This window comes from Nerophis ophidion, linkage group LG04, assembly GCF_033978795.1.
Source record: "Nerophis ophidion isolate RoL-2023_Sa linkage group LG04, RoL_Noph_v1.0, whole genome shotgun sequence".
Classification (NCBI taxonomy): Eukaryota; Metazoa; Chordata; class Actinopteri; order Syngnathiformes; family Syngnathidae; genus Nerophis; species Nerophis ophidion.
In genome coordinates this window covers 25,245,630-25,263,203 of record NC_084614.1, presented here as the reverse complement: position 1 = coordinate 25,263,203, position 17,574 = coordinate 25,245,630, and the positions used below count along the sequence as shown (strand labels likewise).

At 39.7% G+C, this 17,574-nt stretch overlaps 1 long non-coding RNA gene across 4 annotated transcripts in view; it reads left to right on the top strand.

Moving 5' to 3' along the window:
• The window catches only part of LOC133550539 (uncharacterized), a 75,112-nt gene that overhangs the window by 2,335 nt on the left and 55,203 nt on the right, over positions 1 to 17,574 (top strand). For 3 of the 4 annotated variants that reach the window (XR_009806301.1, XR_009806299.1, XR_009806302.1), the window contains one exon: positions 257 to 339. This is a non-coding gene — a long non-coding RNA (uncharacterized LOC133550539). The remainder of the gene's footprint in view (positions 1 to 256; positions 340 to 17,574) is intronic. The other variant, XR_009806300.1, reaches the window with a different exon arrangement.

The following is a 17,574-nucleotide window of genomic DNA, read 5'->3' as shown; positions in this document are numbered from 1 at the left end:
ATTATCATGAGGTTTAAGGGCTGAATAGGTGCTATCCTTGCAATGATCACACACCATTTCACTAAATAATCCTATAACAAACCAAAGGCACCATGGCACTACTAGCTGCATTAGTGCAGGGGAACGAAAACCTGACTGGAGATTTTCAGATATAGTGACAATATATACTGTATGTAACATTTTTAATGAGCTGTCTTTAAGTGACATAACTTTTTGATATCGATCTCCATTGTTCTGCAACTATTCCCTCTTACAGAATGTTCCCACTTGCAGATGTAGCAGTATAGGAGTTCATTGGGCGGTATGGATATAAGCGGGCTGGACATTGATGTCATACAAGTAAGTTGAACATCTACGTACATACATATAGCTCATTATGGAGCATGGTGTAACCTCAAATTTTACTAGCAATATTTTTGTGTGACAAGCACAAATATGTTTTTCTTTTTTTTAATGCATTTTAACTCGTAAACAAATACTAGCAAAAGTCTTTTCCACCTATAAAGCGCCTTAAAACATCTAAAAAACATCCATTAATGTTTTATATGCATGCTGTGAGTATATATAAAATATATTACCAGGGACACTCATACAACATGTAATATTTACGCATTTTGCTTATTAAAAGCATATGGAGATGTATTTATTTCACAGATGCATTACAATGTTCGCTATTCTCTTTAACAATACCAACAACAACTACTAATCATGGCAGACCTCACGAGAGCCATCAAAGACTACTTTTAAGACAAATGATGATCCAGAATCTTATATTTTTTAAGTCTGAATATAAAGAGGATGAGCTACATGTTTGATTTGCAGGATTTGGGTGTTTTTTACAGTGCTTTATGAGTGCAATAGAGTACTCTCATTATCTGTATGCATATATAGAATTCCAAAAAAAGTACAGTTCCCATTTTACAGATTACCAAACAGCCTAGTCATGACTGATTTTTTGACCGGACCAGGATGTTTACATTCCACCATCACTCAATGCCTCTATTGTTGCTGTTAGGATCTCTTCCCCCTGCAAAGTACTGTAAAATGATTACAATACATACAGTAAATTCTGGTACGTGCTTGAGGAGATGACTCTCGTGGTTTTGAGTCGTGTTTTTTGATTACCGGTAATACTAAACGTTTGCAATAATATGCAAAAATGAAATATTGGTAGCACATTTATATAGCAACAATTTTGGTGCACAAATATTAAAAATATAGGTATTTGTATTACATGGCTGCTGTTTGTTCTCAATGAAATGTCAAACCGCTTCCCTGCGTCAATAGCAGTTTGCTTTGAAGTTGCTTCAGTGCTACCTGGTCGCCTCCTGACTAGTTTCTCATGCAAGATGACATTTTTGGACACCCAACCTAGATATGTTGTACAATAAATATAATTGTTCCCCTGTCACTTATTAATTACAAGCACCAACTTGTATAATAACAATGACAACCACAACCTAAGATAATAGCAAGGATAGTGGGACACATTTATGTGATATAATTAATATAAACGTACTTCCTGAGAGTTAATAATGACAATTGCACAATACAATTTACTGGATATATTCACTTATTAGGAAATATGTAATAATCTAAACTTCAATGTCTGAAGACCGCAAAGATTTTTTATTGTCAGTTTTTCCATATATGCAAGCCATACGGAAAAAACGAGATACCGTTTCTCTCTCATCCTGTACTCTGAAGCAATTTTCAAAGCTCGTAGAGAGAGTGGCCCCTTGTCCACATGCACCGCCAAACAGTTTGACATTTCAAATACAATAAAAATAAAAATGACACAACAAAGAACACAATATTGTCCAGTGTATCCAGTATTGTAATATTAACGACGCTGCGAACGTCAGACCTGCCATGATTTTATTCCTGAATATTTAAATAACATTATGCCTTAATATATTAATATTATTTTAACATGCACAGTCTGACAATCTTTTTTAACTTTAAAACATCATCAGCACTGCTCAGTTCCAACACTGTACGTATCCAATATTGCTCCGTGCTCTCAACACATTCTTCCACACTTACCCTTCCTCATTCTCTACCAAACACAAGCTACATTCTCGGACATCGGAGCTCCAAACATTAACACAATACAGGCATTTTTGGGACGTTATAGTGGTGTTACTTCAACGCTATTGATGTAAAAGGCAAAACACACAATATAGTGTCCATTTTATACCAGAGCAAAGTGTTTGTCTGCGTCCATTGTAAGTACTACTGTAAGCCTAAAAATAATTAAAATAATTACTTCCCCTGGTAACTAAGGGGAACAATTAAATTACTAATTCAATTACTTTTTTGGGAAATTAACTATAACTAAAGCATTGTCTCTACTTATGAGCTTAATTGGTTGTGGCAAAGCTTGTATCGCCAAACATTTTCTAATCAAAATTACTCATTGAACTGAAACAAAATCCGTTTAACTGGTGCATGCCCCTCCCCAAATAAACAGCAGAATTTTAAATATTAACATGCCTTTAAAACCCTCCAAAAACTATTAGATAAGAAATATTGTATCAAAAGCAATGCAATAAAATGTACTACTAACAACTACAACAGTTTTATCAAGTAATACTGTAGCATTGTAATAATGTACAGCATTTCCATTATTGGAGCGTGAACTCCTACGGTATCTCCTTCGGGTTGCTTCTTCGTAAAAAAAAACCCATCAGCAGCTCTTCCATATTTTCATGGATACATGTACTTTATTAAGATTACATTTTAACATCTTTGGCTGGCGTTATTCATGCCTTCTGTCTCAATATGCTTCAGCAATATTACCGTATTTTTCGGACAATAAGTTGCAGTTTTTTTCATAGTTTGGCCGGTGGTGCGACATATACTCCGGAGCGACTTATGTGTGAAGTTATTAACACATTACCGTAAAATATCAAATAATATTATTTATTTCATTCGCGGAAGAAACGAAGAAAATGTCAGCAATCGTCACACACACGTCAACCAATAAGAATTTGGCGGGTGAGGGTCATGGCAGAAGTGCATTGTAGGTCATGGCATGCTAACTGCTATATGCTATATACTACTGCCGTAGGTATTAAAATGGATCATTTCATCGTTGGCGGTAACTTATAAAAACTGAGAAGGGCTGAAGAAAAATGGCACCGAAAAGGAATTCATGTACTGCAGATTACAAGCTGGACGCAGTGAAATATGCAGCAAAAAACGACAAGAGGAAGCGGCGCATACCTTTGGTGTTGGCAGAGTTGTTTAGAAGCGACATCGAGGAAGAAGATTTCATCGGATTTATCGATAAGGAGTGACAGATTGTTTGGTAAACGTATAGCATGTTCTATATGTTATAGTTATTTGAATGACTCTTACCATAATATGTTACGTTAACATACCAGGCACGTTCTCCGTTGGTTATTTATGCGTCATATAACATACACTTATTCAGCCCGTTGTTCACTATTCTTTATTTATTTAACATTGCCTTTCAAATGTCTATTCTTGGTGTTGGATTTTATCAAATAAATTTCCCCCAAAAATGCGACTTATACTCCAGTGCGACGTATATATGTTTTTTTCCTTCTTTATTATGCATTTTCGGCCGGTGCGACGTATACTCTGGAGCGACTTATTATCCCAAAAATACGGTAAACTCAAACAGCTTCGCAAAGTCAGCTACACGTTTATATACAGGGTGTTGTAAAAAAATGTACATCATCGGTGTTCCAACAGGACAATGACCCCAAACACACGTCAAGGAATGGCTACATCAGGCTAGAATTAAGGTTTTACAATGGCCTTCCCAAAGTCCTGACTTAAACGTGTGGACAATGCTGAAGAAACAAGTCCATGTCAGAAAACCAACACATTTAGCTGAACGGCACCAATTTTGTCAAGAGGAGTGGTCAAAAATTCAACCAGAAGCTTGCCAGAAGCTTGTGGATGGCTACCAAAAGTGCCTTATTGTAGTTAAACATTGCTTTATTTATACTTTTGACCCAGCAGATTTGGTCACGTTTTCAGTAGACCCATAATAAATTCATAAAAGAACCAAACTTCATGAATGTTTTTTGTGACCAACAAATATGTCCTCCAATCACTCTATCATAAAAAATTGGAGATGTAGAAACTATTGGAAACTCAAGACAGCCATGACATTATGTTCTTTGCAACTGTACGTAAACTTTTGATCGCGACTGTATGTCTTCTGCTGCTTCTTATCAGCAGTGTTTTTCACACTGACTTTCTCCGCTCCAATGGTTGGAAAACTTATGTCCATCTCCAGCTATAAGCTAATGCTAGCGAGTAAGACTGGATGTTTTGGGCGGATCTGCCAGGATTCACAAATTTGCCACATAAACTATTGTTGGGGATGTTTGTAACTCCATTTTTTTCTCATAACTTAAAGCATAACAGTTAGCCGAGAGACAGCTTGTATGTTAAAACACACAAAAATTCAGGCACTCGTATGTTGAAGCACCACTGTGCTTCCCTTTTTTTTTAAGTTATATGCCGAACACTAGTGATGCCTGAGTCTCTTTATAGTTATGATTGATTATTGTCTACTTGGCTATATTGTATTGCTTTAAATGTATACTTCTATTGTTCTATTTTCTTCTTTTGTCACCTATGGTACCCGACAGTAGTGGAATCACAAGAACGGCCCAAATAAAAAGTAAAAAATCAAGATAAACGTGCATGCAGATTTAATCTTTTAGAAGTTTGTCTTTATTGTGCTTTATACAAAAATTGTCTAAAGCTTTTTTTTTACTTACTAAAACGTGATTTACTGTATTTGGAAGCATTTTAAATTAAAGATCTTGAAATGATAATTTAGAAAATAAATCAATGCCTGTTTTTGGAAGCAATGAATAGTTTCTGTCAAGTGACTCGTGTGCATATATTCTCTTCAACATCAACAGGCTTCATATACAAGATGAGGGTTTTGTATGACTTTAACCTTCAAGCTTTTAAGTTAGAGCCCTCAACTTTTTGATTGACTTTATGTTTTTTTCCTTTAAAATTAAGCATCTTTGCAGAAAACTGGCTAGAATTTCATGTTGCGGGGTGATGTAAAAGACGGCGTCTGTTAAATATTTCTTGGTGACCCTGTTGGTCCATCCATGTCTTGAGAGGCAACAGCAGGTACCTTGGACACGTTGAGGTCAGCAGCAGTTTTTTAAGTGTGTTCAAAGGTAAAAGGGCTGGTGTGCTTATTGAAAACAAAGGCAGGCAGGACTCATGCTGTGCAGTGTTTTCAACAAGTCATCTAGGTTGGAGATCAACTTCTCACCTACAGGCTAGTACTGAAACTCAAGTGTTTGTTCCCAGACTTGAGACAACAAAGAGAGATTTTCAAGTTGGCTTCTGGTATGCATGTCAGACTCATACTTGCCAACCCTCTCGAAATTTCCGGGAGACTCTCGAATTTCAGTGCCTCTCCCGAAAATGTCCCGGGACAACCATTCTCCCGAATTTCTCCCGATTTCCACCCGGACAACAATTTTTGGGGCGTGCCTTGGCACTGCTTTTAGCGTCCTGTCTCACTTGAAAAGGAGACTATTATACATGTCTCCGTTATCCATAGGTTTATCTATAACCCATAAAGTAGGCAGGCACTGAGCTATTTCTCAGCATGTATTTATTCCAGACCGCACGTTAATACACTGACACACAACATCCGGATTCCCATCATGCATTGCTTCAAAACTCCGGCAAGTAGTAATGTCCAAAATTTCCAGCCGGACAAGCAATATTGGGGGCGTGCCTTAAAGGCACTTCCTTTAGCGTCCTCTCTCACCTGAGAAGGAGACTATTATATATGTCTCCGTTACAACTGTGTTTTCATTACTGTGTACTGTACTATATATATATATATACAGTATATATATATATGTGTGTAAGAAATACTTGAATTTCAGTGAATTCTAGCTATACATATACTCCCCCCCCCTTAACCCCATCCCAGGTCAAGCTTCCACACCCCATCACCCACCCTCATCAGTGAAGCAGAAACACAAACATATTAAACTCTAACAATTGGGAAGGTTTGTGTCCTGTTTTTCCTCATACAAAAAACATACTAAAACAACACCATTTATTTTCCCCCCGTCTTTTTTCAGAATTTTGTAAGTCTGACAAAAAAAATATATATAACAAAAACAAATGTCCACTACAGAGATTGCTGGTTCTCAAAATAACAATAATGGTGAAGGTAAAAGTCTGACCCCCCACAATCCTTAGCTTTTTGGAAATGTGGCCTCTAGAACAATTCGTTGAATAGCCCCGGTCTACTCTACGGACCTGATTTACTGAAGGTTTGTGTGTACTAAAAGAGGTACACTTCTGATAGCAAAGAAAAAAGCTGATATACTAAATCAATGCAAAGTAGATTGTGTCTGCTAAGTGACCAGAATAAGGCATATACAAAATATATGTCGATCATCAAAACGCCAAACAATACTGGTAAGAGAAGATACAAATATAATTGTTTAGCACACCAAATGTGATTTATCATCACTCACCACCATTTTCGAGCACTATTTTGCGTTTTATTTAGCAGGTGTCAGTAGGACTTTTTCCATTTTCAATCCTTTTTTAAAAATGCTCCAGGGAGTCACTCAGGAATTAAAGAGCCGCATGAAGCACGAGAGCCGTGCGTTGCTGACCCCCGCTTTAACCACTTCACATCTTTTTTTAATTTATTCATTTATCGTATCTTCATCTTCATCTTCTTCATTGTACAGCTGTTCCTGTCAAGTTTTCATGTGCTTTTGTCGATAACTTTCCTTTGTCATAGCTGTTCTCCTCTTTGCCCTTAACATAACAGCATGTGGTCATCATTTGTTGGCCTAAGACACACAAGATAGGCGCGATAAGCAACAAAGATTAGTCCACTTACTTCCCAACTTGAACTCCAGTTGAACTAATGACAACTTGAAGATGGTTGTTGTTATGGTTTTGTTAGTTTGACTTTTAAAGTTAATACTTTGCCCCTGGTCTTTGCTCTTGTTTCTTCACACCACATCATGTCGTTGCAACACTACTCATATTTTTTGCTTTTCTTAGTAGTTATAATGCAGTCATTCGCTGTAAAAGTACCGTATTTTTCGAAGTATAAATCGCTCCGCAGTATAAGCCGCACCTGCCGATAATGCATAATAAAGAAGGAAAAAAACATATATAAGTTGCATTTTTTGGGGAAATTTATTTGAAAGGCAATTTAAAATAAATAAAGAATAGTGAACAACAGGCTGAATAAGTGTACGTTATATGACGCATAAATAACCAACTGAGAACGTTCCTGGTATGTTAACGTAACATATTATGGTAAGAGTCATTCAAATAACTATAACATATAGAACATGCTATACGTTTACCAAACAATCTGTCACTCCTAATCGATAAATCCGATAAAATCTTCTTCCTCGATGTCGCTTCTAAACAACTCTGCCAACTCCAAAGGTATGCGCCGCTTCCTCTTGTCGTTTTCTGCTGCATATTTCACTACGTCCAGCTTGTAATCTGCAGTACATGATTTCCTTTTCGGTGCCAAATCTTATACGTCTAGTCTCGTACGTGAATGAGCTAAATAATATAATTTGATATTTTATGGTAATGTGTTAATAATTTCACACATAGGTCGCTCCTGAGTATACGTCACACCCCTGGCCAAACTGAAAAAAACTGCGACTTATAGTCCAAAAAATACGGTAGTTGCTTTCAAGAAATCAGTCTCTTTACTAGAATAAGCATCGCATTGAGAGTATTGACGAACATCTGGAATTACCCTCTCAGAACCAGATGTTGCATCTCTGTCCTTTTCTGATGGCCCATCTGACGAGTTAAAAGTCAGACAACGTGACTCATGTGTGAACCTATACTTCACTATGTTTGCTGTCCTTGACCCCGAGATGTTGCAATTGACCCGAGCATCACAGAAAGAATCAAACCATCTGCTGCTGATGTCATACTAATACATCTTTCAAAGGTATTTATTGGAAGCCTTGTAATCCATCTGAAATTAGATTTTAGAAATAGAGCTTTGTTTAGGATCCGATGGTTATTAAATAGCGTGATCTAAAAGGTTACTACAGTGTTTACATCACCAAAATAACAGAATGCTAAATAAAAGGTATAATGTATTACTCTAGCCGAGTGGTTCTCAATCATTTTTGTTTACACGCTCTCCTTGGGTTGTAATATTATAGAGAACCTTATAATATGAATTTGTTTGTGGAGAAAGATACTAGTGCTGAAAGTCACCATTGCCTGTTTGAGCTTAAGTTTGAGTTTATTTCGAACATGCTAGCATACAACATGATACATCACAATTTCCATTTTCTCTATTCAACTTGTTCGAAAAGGAGTAGGAAGAAGCACAGCTTATTTAGTCCTACCCCTTTTCCTTTACATAACAGTTGCTAAAACTTTTGTTCACTTCCTGTTCTCAATTTATTCACAATATACTACATTAGTAATCACAATAAAAATAAATGAATAATACTCAGTGAAGTAAGTTACATTTATGACACCTCATTGCGTCCCCCTGAAGTCCTGCCATAGCCCAACAAAAGCTGTGATACGTAGACACATTGTAAGGTAGTGAGAGGTAGTGAGAAAAGCCAAAAACAGGAGCTTAACTTACTGCAGTTTGATCACTAATAATGGGAATTGTGCTCAATAATTCAGCTTACAATATTTTACTTATTTTTAGGCGGTTAAGGCGGAAGTTAGTTCTGGTCAGGTTGGGTCATGGTTGGTTGAGCTCTTCCTGAGGTGGGATTTATGTGTAGTTTTGGAATGTTAAATATATCTGTGTAAAAAAATTGCAGCATCATCCATCCATCATCCATTTTCTACCGCTTAATCCCTTTGGGGTCACGGGGGGCACTGGTGTCTATTTTAGCTACAATCGGGCGGAAGGCGGTCTACACCCTGGACAAGTCACCACCTCATCGCAGGGCCAACACAGACAGACAACATTCACACTCACATTCACACACTAGGGCCAATTTAGTGTTGCCAATCAACCTATCCCCAGGTGCATGTCTTTGGAAGTGGGAGAAAGCCGGAGTACCCGGAAGGAACCCAAGTAGTCACGGGGAGAACATGTTAGCTCCACACAAAAAGATCCTGAGCCCGGGATTGAACCCAGGACTACTCAGGACCTTTGTATTGTGAGGCAGACGCACTAACCCCTCCTCTACCGTGCTGCCCCTTGTAGCATCATAATTTAATTAATTTAATATAATGTAATTGTGGTAATTTTAGTTAAGGGTATCGTTCTTACTGCCAGCAGCTTCTGCATCACTGGTTTCCAACAGGTAGCTTGCCACTTTGAACAGAATCGTGGACCGAATCACGGAATTGACCATTAAAATCTCCTGTTAAATGCGGATTATCACCGAAATTGACATACAGCAAATGATATTGAAATGATATGATTCAGAGGAGAATTAACAATAGTCTGAGGAAATTATGTGTCCGGGACCGCTCATTCGTCCCCAAAACACTCCTGCCCCCTCTTTGAACTAAACTATGTAGAAAACGGCCACTTGAAACACTGACTAATTCTGCGAACAGACTACGAAGCCAATGCTTGGCAGGGCAACCCAGACTCCTGCAACACATCTAACCTGTTTGTGTTGTTGTGGACAAGATACAGATGCCAGGTCATTGAATATAACTTTATAGGCACGAGCACCCTTCAAAACAGCAGTACACGTCCAGCCTTCACAATCATAATGCTGTGCACAACAGCCAGTCTGACTTTGGTAACAAAAAAAAAAGGCTTAAAAAAAACAGCTTACATAAGCACGTTTTACTTGAAGTACTCATTGGTACATTTATGTTACAAAATTATTATGCTTTGAGTTAAAATACCGTTCCAAATTGTTCAAAGATGGATTGCACCAATGAACAAAATGATTTTTGCATTTTTGTACTTTTGATTTATCACACAAAAAGCACACACTCTGTAGTGATAAAATAACTGTGAAAGGTAAAAAATTGAACAGTTAAAAATGAATCAGTACTATCATATCTGCTGCCAGCTATACTTGTGAGGTGTGCATCCTCTTTGGAGGCAGAAAAACATTCCCCAGATTATAACATAATTATAATGTATTTCTGACCCAGCAGTTTTATTAGCATCATTTCAAATTTAATCAAAAGAAAGTGAAGGTCAAAACAGTTTTATTCATGTCTGAAGGGAGCATTATTGTGGTGCAATAGTTTATATAATCTCTGCAAATATATATATACATCCCATGTCAGCCAAATATTGAAATATAAAACTGCTCCAGGTTTTTTAAGTATGACTGTGTATTGGTTCATGAAAGTATACAGCTGCTTGAAGGGATTTTGTTAAACAGCAGCCAACACCCAACCCTGTTTTGTAAATATAATGAAATCTTCTGAAAGCTACTACAAAACCGTTTCCATATGAGTTGGGAAATTGTGTTAGATGTAAATATAAATGGAATACAATGATTTGCAAATCCTTTTCAACCCATATTCAGTTGAATGCACTCCAAAGACAAGATATTTGATGTTCAAACTCATAAACTTAATTTTTTTTTGCAAATAATAATTTACTTAGAATTTCATGGCTGCAACACCTGCCTAAAGAATCGGGAGAGGGCATGTTCACCACTGTGTTACATCACCTTTTGTTTTAACAACACTCAATAAACGTTTGGGAACTGAGGAAACTAATTGTTGAAGCTTTGAATGATGAATTCTTTCCCGTTCTTGTTTTATGTAGAGCTTCAGACGTTCAACAGTCCGAGGTCTCCGCTGTCGTAATTTACTCATCATAATGCGCCACAAATTTTCGATGGTAGACAGGTCTGGACTGTACGCGGGCTAGGAAAGTAATTGCACTCTTTTACTACGAAACCACGCTGTTGTAACACGTGGCTTGGCATTGTCTTGCTGAAATAAGCAGGGGCGTCCATGATAACTTTGCTTGGATGATAACATATGTTGCTCCAAAACCTGTATGGCCCGTTCAGCATTAATAGTGCCTTCACAGATGTGAAAGTTACCCATGCCTTGGGCACTAATACACCCCCATACCATCACAGATGCTGGCTTTTGAACTACGCACCTACAACAATCCAGATGGTTATTTTCCTCTTTGTTCCGGAGGACACCATGTCTACAGTTTTCAAATATGGAAACTGTATATGCACTCGTCAGACCACAGAACACCTTTACACTTTGCATCAGTCCATCTAAGATGAGCTTGGGCCTCGCGAAGCCAACGGCGTTCCTTGGTGTTGTTGATAAATGGGTTTTGCTTTGCATAGCAGAGTTTTAACTTGCACTTACAGATTTAGCAACCAACTGTAGTTACTGACAGTGGTTTTATAAAGTGTTCCTGAGCCCATGTAGTGATATCCTTTACACACTGATGTCTGTTTTTGATGCAGTACCGCCTGAGGGATCAACGGTCCGTAATATCATCGCTTACATTTCTCCAGATTCTCTGAACCATTCGATGATTTTACGGACCGTAGATGGTAAAATCCCTAAATTCCTTGCAATAGCTCATTGAGAAATGTTTTTCTAAAACTGTTCGACAATTTGCTTACAAATTAGTCACCCTCGCTCCATCCTTGTTTGTGAATTACTTAGCATTTTATGGAAGCTGCTTTTATACCCAATCATGGCACCCACCTGTTTCCAATTAGCCTGCACACCTGTGGGATGTTCCAAATAACTGTTTAATGAGAATTTCTCAACTTTATCAGTATTTATTGCCACCTTTCCCAACTTCTTTGTCACGTGTTGCTGGCATCAAATTCTAAAGTTAATGATTATTTGCAAAAAAAAAAAAAAAATGTTTATCAGTTTGAACATCAATATGTAGTCTTTGTAGAATATTCAACTGAATATGGGTTGAAAATTATTTGCAAATCATTGTATTCCGTTTATATTTACATCTGACACAATTTCCCAACTCATATGGAAAAGGGGTTTGTATTTCCATGTTCTATCAGTCATGGCAGTAGACATACTAATATAATTTTTTCAATGCAATGCAGACCCACCTTTGTGCCTTTTTTGTATTGCAGAAAGACGAATGGAATTATGAATAACGCATATGTTTTCATTTTGTTCGTGCTTTACCTACTTTAGTGTAAAACAAAAGTGGAAAACCGGATACGTACTCTGAGGTTAAACACTATACAGCCTAGGATGCTGCCATTTGGAATTTGAGACGATTGTGACGTATTTTGCCATAGTTACGTCAGCGGATAACTCCATACATGGTAGATCCATCCATCCATCCATCCATCCATCTTCTTCCGCTTATCCGAGGTCGGGTCGCGGGGGCAACAGCCTAAGCAGGGAAACCCAGACTTCCCTCTCCCCAGCCACTTTGTCTAGCTCTTCCCGGGGGATCCCGAGGCGTTCCCAGGCCAGACGGTAGACATAGTCTTCCCAACGTGTCCTGGGTCTTCCCCGTGGCCTCCTACCGGTTGGACGTGCCCTAAACACCTCCCTAGGGAGGCGTTCGGGTGGCATCCTGACCAGATGCCCGAACCACCTCATCTGGCTCCTCTCGATGTGGAGGAGCAGCGGCTTTACTTTGAGTTCCTCCCGGATGGCAGAGCTTCTCACCCTATCTCTAAGGGAGAGCCCCGCCACACGGCGGAGGAAACTCATTTCGGCCGCTTGTACTCGAGATCTTATCCTTTCGGTCATGACCCAAAGCTCATGACCATAGGTGAGGATGGGAACGTAGATCGACCGGTAAATTGATAGCTTTACCTTCCGGCTCAGCTCCTTCTTCACCACAACGGATCGGTACAACGTCCGCATTACTGAAGACGCCGCACCGATCCGCCTGTCGATCTCACGATCCACTCTTCCCTCACTCGTGAACAAGACTCCTAGGTACTTGAACTCCTCCACTTGGGGCAGGGTCTCCTCCCCAACCCGGAGATGACATTCCACCCTTTTCCTAGCGAGAACCATGGACTCGGACTTGGAGGTGCTGATTCTCATTCCGGTCGCTTCACACTCGGCTGCAAACCGATCCAGTGAGAGCTGAAGATCCCGGTCAGATGAAGCCATCAGGACCACATCATCTGCAAAAAGCAGAGACCTAATCCTGCGGTCACCAAACCGGAACCCTTCAACGCCTTGGCTGCGCCTAGAAATTCTGTCCATAAAAGTTATGAACAGAATCGGTGACAAAGGACAGCCTTGGCGGAGTCCAACCCTCACTGGAAATGTGTTCGACTTACTGCCGGCAATGCGGACCAAGCTCTGGCACTGATCGTACAGGGAGCGGACCGCCACAATAAAACAGTCCGATACCCCATACTCTCTGAGCACTCCCCACAGGACTTCCCGAGGGACACGGTCGAATGCCTTCTCCAAGTCCACAAAGCACATGTAGACTGGTTGGGCCTCTCTGAGCTGCCACCTTATCGTGGTAGAGGAGTTTGCGTGTCCCAATGATCCTAGGAGCTATGTTGTCCGGGGGCTTTATGCCCCCTGGTAGGGTCTCCCAAGGCAAACAGGTTCTAGGTTAGGGATCAGACAAAGAGCAGCTCGAAGACCTCTATGAAGAAGACAAAACATGGACCCAGATTTCCCTCGCCCAGACGCGGGTCACCGGGGCCCCCCTCTGGAGCCAGGCCCAGAGGTGGGGCACAATGGCGAGCGCCTGGTGGCCGGGCCTGTTTCCATGGGGCCCGGCCGGGCACAGCCCGAAGAGGCAACGTGGGTCACCCCTCCAATGGGCTCACCACCCATAGCAGGGGCCATAGAGGTCTGGTGAAATGTGGGCTGGGCTGCAGCCGAAGGCAGGGCACTTGGCGGTCCGATCCTCGGCTACAGAAGCTACATGGTAGATGTTTAACCAAAACGATTTGTGTGACTGCCATTTTTATTCAGTTGTATTCCAAAGTTGTAATCAAAAAGTTCCTTATTTATCTTTATCCTCTTGTTGTGGGGAAGACTGGCTCATACAGGCACATGCATCCTATAATCCTCCGCTGTTGCTTTTTCTACTATAAGTCAGCGTATAGTTCTAGCTTATGTCTGTAAGTAGACATTGATATGGAAGCGCTAAAAACTACGACATGGCTGACGGGGTGGAGACACCGTCACAAAACGGCCAATTTTGAAGAGACAGTCAGAAAGCAGCTTGAGGATCGTCTTTCGAACAAAATCCATGCAAACTTTTGAGCATTGCACCACAAATACATGTTGTGTAGACGACAAGAAAGTGTTTTAAAAGTAGAAAAAACCCTCTAATATGACCCCTTTAACTGAGAAGGCAGTATTTTAGTATAGAGATATTTTGAAATGTTTATCTATCTTTAAGTGTCAAAATAGGTTTACTGTAAATTGGCAAATGCAGAAGAATTGAGGCCCCCCTTGTGTAAATTCAAATTTGCCGGTAATTAGATTCAGGTTAGCAGCAGAAAGAGAGGAATGACATTAGGAAATCCCATTATAAAGTGTGTCTTTTAGGACACGTGATGTCGAGCAGTATTAGAATAGAAATGTTATGGTTGTCAAACCTAATTTTAGAAAGATTAACAACTCTTACTGCATGTTTGGAGAGGAGACTAACATTAACCTTAATGAAAAATACTTTTTTTTACTATGTAATTTGGATTCCTTTTGCTTGCCCTATTGTTTTTTTTTGCAATCTCAGCTACTGCTTCTATTCAAATATTCCAGCTACTCTAATTTTGACATGTGATATGTATCAGCTTTCTACTTCTGCACAATAAGTCAACAAACACATCCTCACGCACACTGCATGCACCTACAGTAACTTGCAATCAATAGAAGACTGGAGAGCCACCTGGTTCCTGTACGTTTCACAGAGCTTTACTTTTAGGGCGAGCCTCGCTACTTAGTTAAACAAAAGGGCCTCCGCGTTGGTCCTCTAGATAAACACACTTTCCTGAGAAAACACGGACACGGTTATACTTTAACCTGCACAGGAGGCCACAGCTACATCCTACCGGACAGTTAAGGTCAGACCCAAAGTAAGAATCATGTGCCGCACGTGAAACCACGCTGGTGTGTGTAACAATGGCGCCTTTGACATTCATACCCCCCACTCCCTAGTCCACAGTACAGTCAGAGCACTGTCTCTCCATGGCTTGGGTGTCACTCCCCATCTCTGTTGTGCTCCTCTAGAGCTGACCATCTGGCTTCTAGACTGTGAACGCAGCAGCACAGAGGAGGTAGTCATAGAAAATTGGTCCAAGCATTCCCTATGTGAGCAGAGTTAATAAATTTTCTTTTCCTCTGATTTATTGGAGTGGGATATTTTTGACATATACCTTGCCAGCTCTGTAAACACATACATATGTTACTGTAAATGCCCAAGCATACAGATATAAATCCTAGAATACTATATTAAAGATAAAGAATCCTTATCTCCGTGGTCGATGATGAACATAAATGACTGAGCAGCTATCTGACAGAGTAGTTATGCGTTGCTGCCACCTCCCCCAGGCTCAGCAACAGTCGTGTAAACAGACAGCACTCCAGAGGAATGCTGGACTCCGTGACCTCGCTCCCCGAGTGCTGTTACAGTCACTGAGTTCAGCCAAAACAGCCCGCCCCATGCAGCGCCTCACCGAAGCTCCACCCTGCCCTGCCGCAGCTTGAGGCCCCTCAGGGTGGAAAAAAAACACCTCTTTCACCCAACACCGGCAGCTTCACATACACACATGTACAGTAGTACATATAGTGCAAAAGAGTTGCTTTGCGTCAGAACACTAACTTTTAGCTTCAACTGTTTTACCATGTGCATTATTTAGAAGATTAAGTAAAGTAGTTATGTTTGTATATTGTCTTGTCTGGGGAATAGTAAAATTACTAGTATTAAAAGGAGGGAAAAATCCAGATGTGTGCAATGTTTATTAGACCCTTCTTATAGTATTACTGCAGCATTCAGGCCAAATGGTACATATTTCCAATGTTTACTGTAAATCTTAGCAAAACTGTTCCATATATGTACATCGAATCATGAATCTTTGAAGTACCAGCAGAATGGAAAAACTATTTGACTTTATCTGCTTAATTGTGTTTTACTGTATTCATAAAACCACTTTCAATTGGACTTGTCCATGGTGTGCACCGCCTTCCGCCCGATTGTAGCTGGGACAGGCACCAGCGCCCCCCTCTACCCAAAAGGGAATAGATGATAGAAAATGAATAAATGGGAGTTTCAATTGTATTTACAATCCATAAAGTAGGTTAAAATATAGTCGAAACATCACAGAATCACCACAATTTCAGACGGCCAATTTGAATATTCTGTTCCGAATATCTACAGCAATTTCCGTAAATTTGAGGTCAAATGACGTCAGGGTGAAAATGCTTCTTCACTCTGACCATATCATCAGATCAGTCATACTGGAAATATACAAAAATAGTCTATCATTCACAATCCTTGTGTAAGACAAGAACACATATGTTTGGCTTTTTTAATGCATTCGAATCGTAAATAAATAGCTAACAATTGAGTCAGCAGATCGAGGGTCTTCAATTTTGCCCATAAGACCCTCTAAGAAACACCACAAAACCACCAACAATATGTCATTTACATGTCATGACCTGAATATTAACCAAATTCGAGTGATGTTGTTATTAAATGAGCTAACGCAAATGACCTATTTTAGCGGTGCATTGATAGCAGTGAGCTAATGCTACTCGCTGCTATCAATGACACACTGAGCCGGCAGCTGTTTCTGCTTTGTCTCAAACTAGGTAAAAGATACTTATAGAGTATAATTCCTGCATCTCTCACCTGGTAGTAGACAGTTTAATTTGTGTGTTTAGCACCTTGCGATGCTGCTGATGTAATAGTGTTTCAATATATCTGCATCGGTTTAGCACTCGACTTCTAAAACTTATTGCTGACCCACCTTTTATTCTGGCTTAAAAATATAAAGTTCTGGATCGTAATCTTTCCCCCAAAAAATGTTGGCTCCCACAAAGTTTGCATGATTAGCATTGTTGTTGATGGGGTAGGGATCTGTGGTTTCTAACTCTACTTCACGGATCACGTTACTGGATTGCCCATTATCTCTCAAAATGGCTCAGGTATCTCCCTGGGATTAATATTATTACTTTGTTAGTCTTTTAGTGTCATAAATAAGATGTTAATAGCTTCAATATAGAGGCAACTTGTTTTCCCATCTTACTGCTACTTTAATGCACATCCCTCTTCAGTGCAATTTAATTTATGTATGAGCGTTTGCTGTTCAACCATCCAAAATGTTACACTATTCTTATTTTGCATTGTGGCTCTATCCATTGTCACCTTGCGAGAAGATGCCTGAAGGTCTTGTTCTGTAATTGACATTGGTATTTGATGCTGTATTTGAACTCCCTGCACCTTTAGCCAAAGTGCTAAGAATCCTGTACATGCAGTGGAATTTTGCAGGGTCAAATATGCACACCTTATGGAATGAAGGCTTTATCGTTTGAAATTGATTTTTTTTTGTTTTGTCCGGCTACCCAGGCAAATAATAATGTTGATGTTGATGCACGTATTTGCTGTACATTTGTATTTGAATGTATTGAATT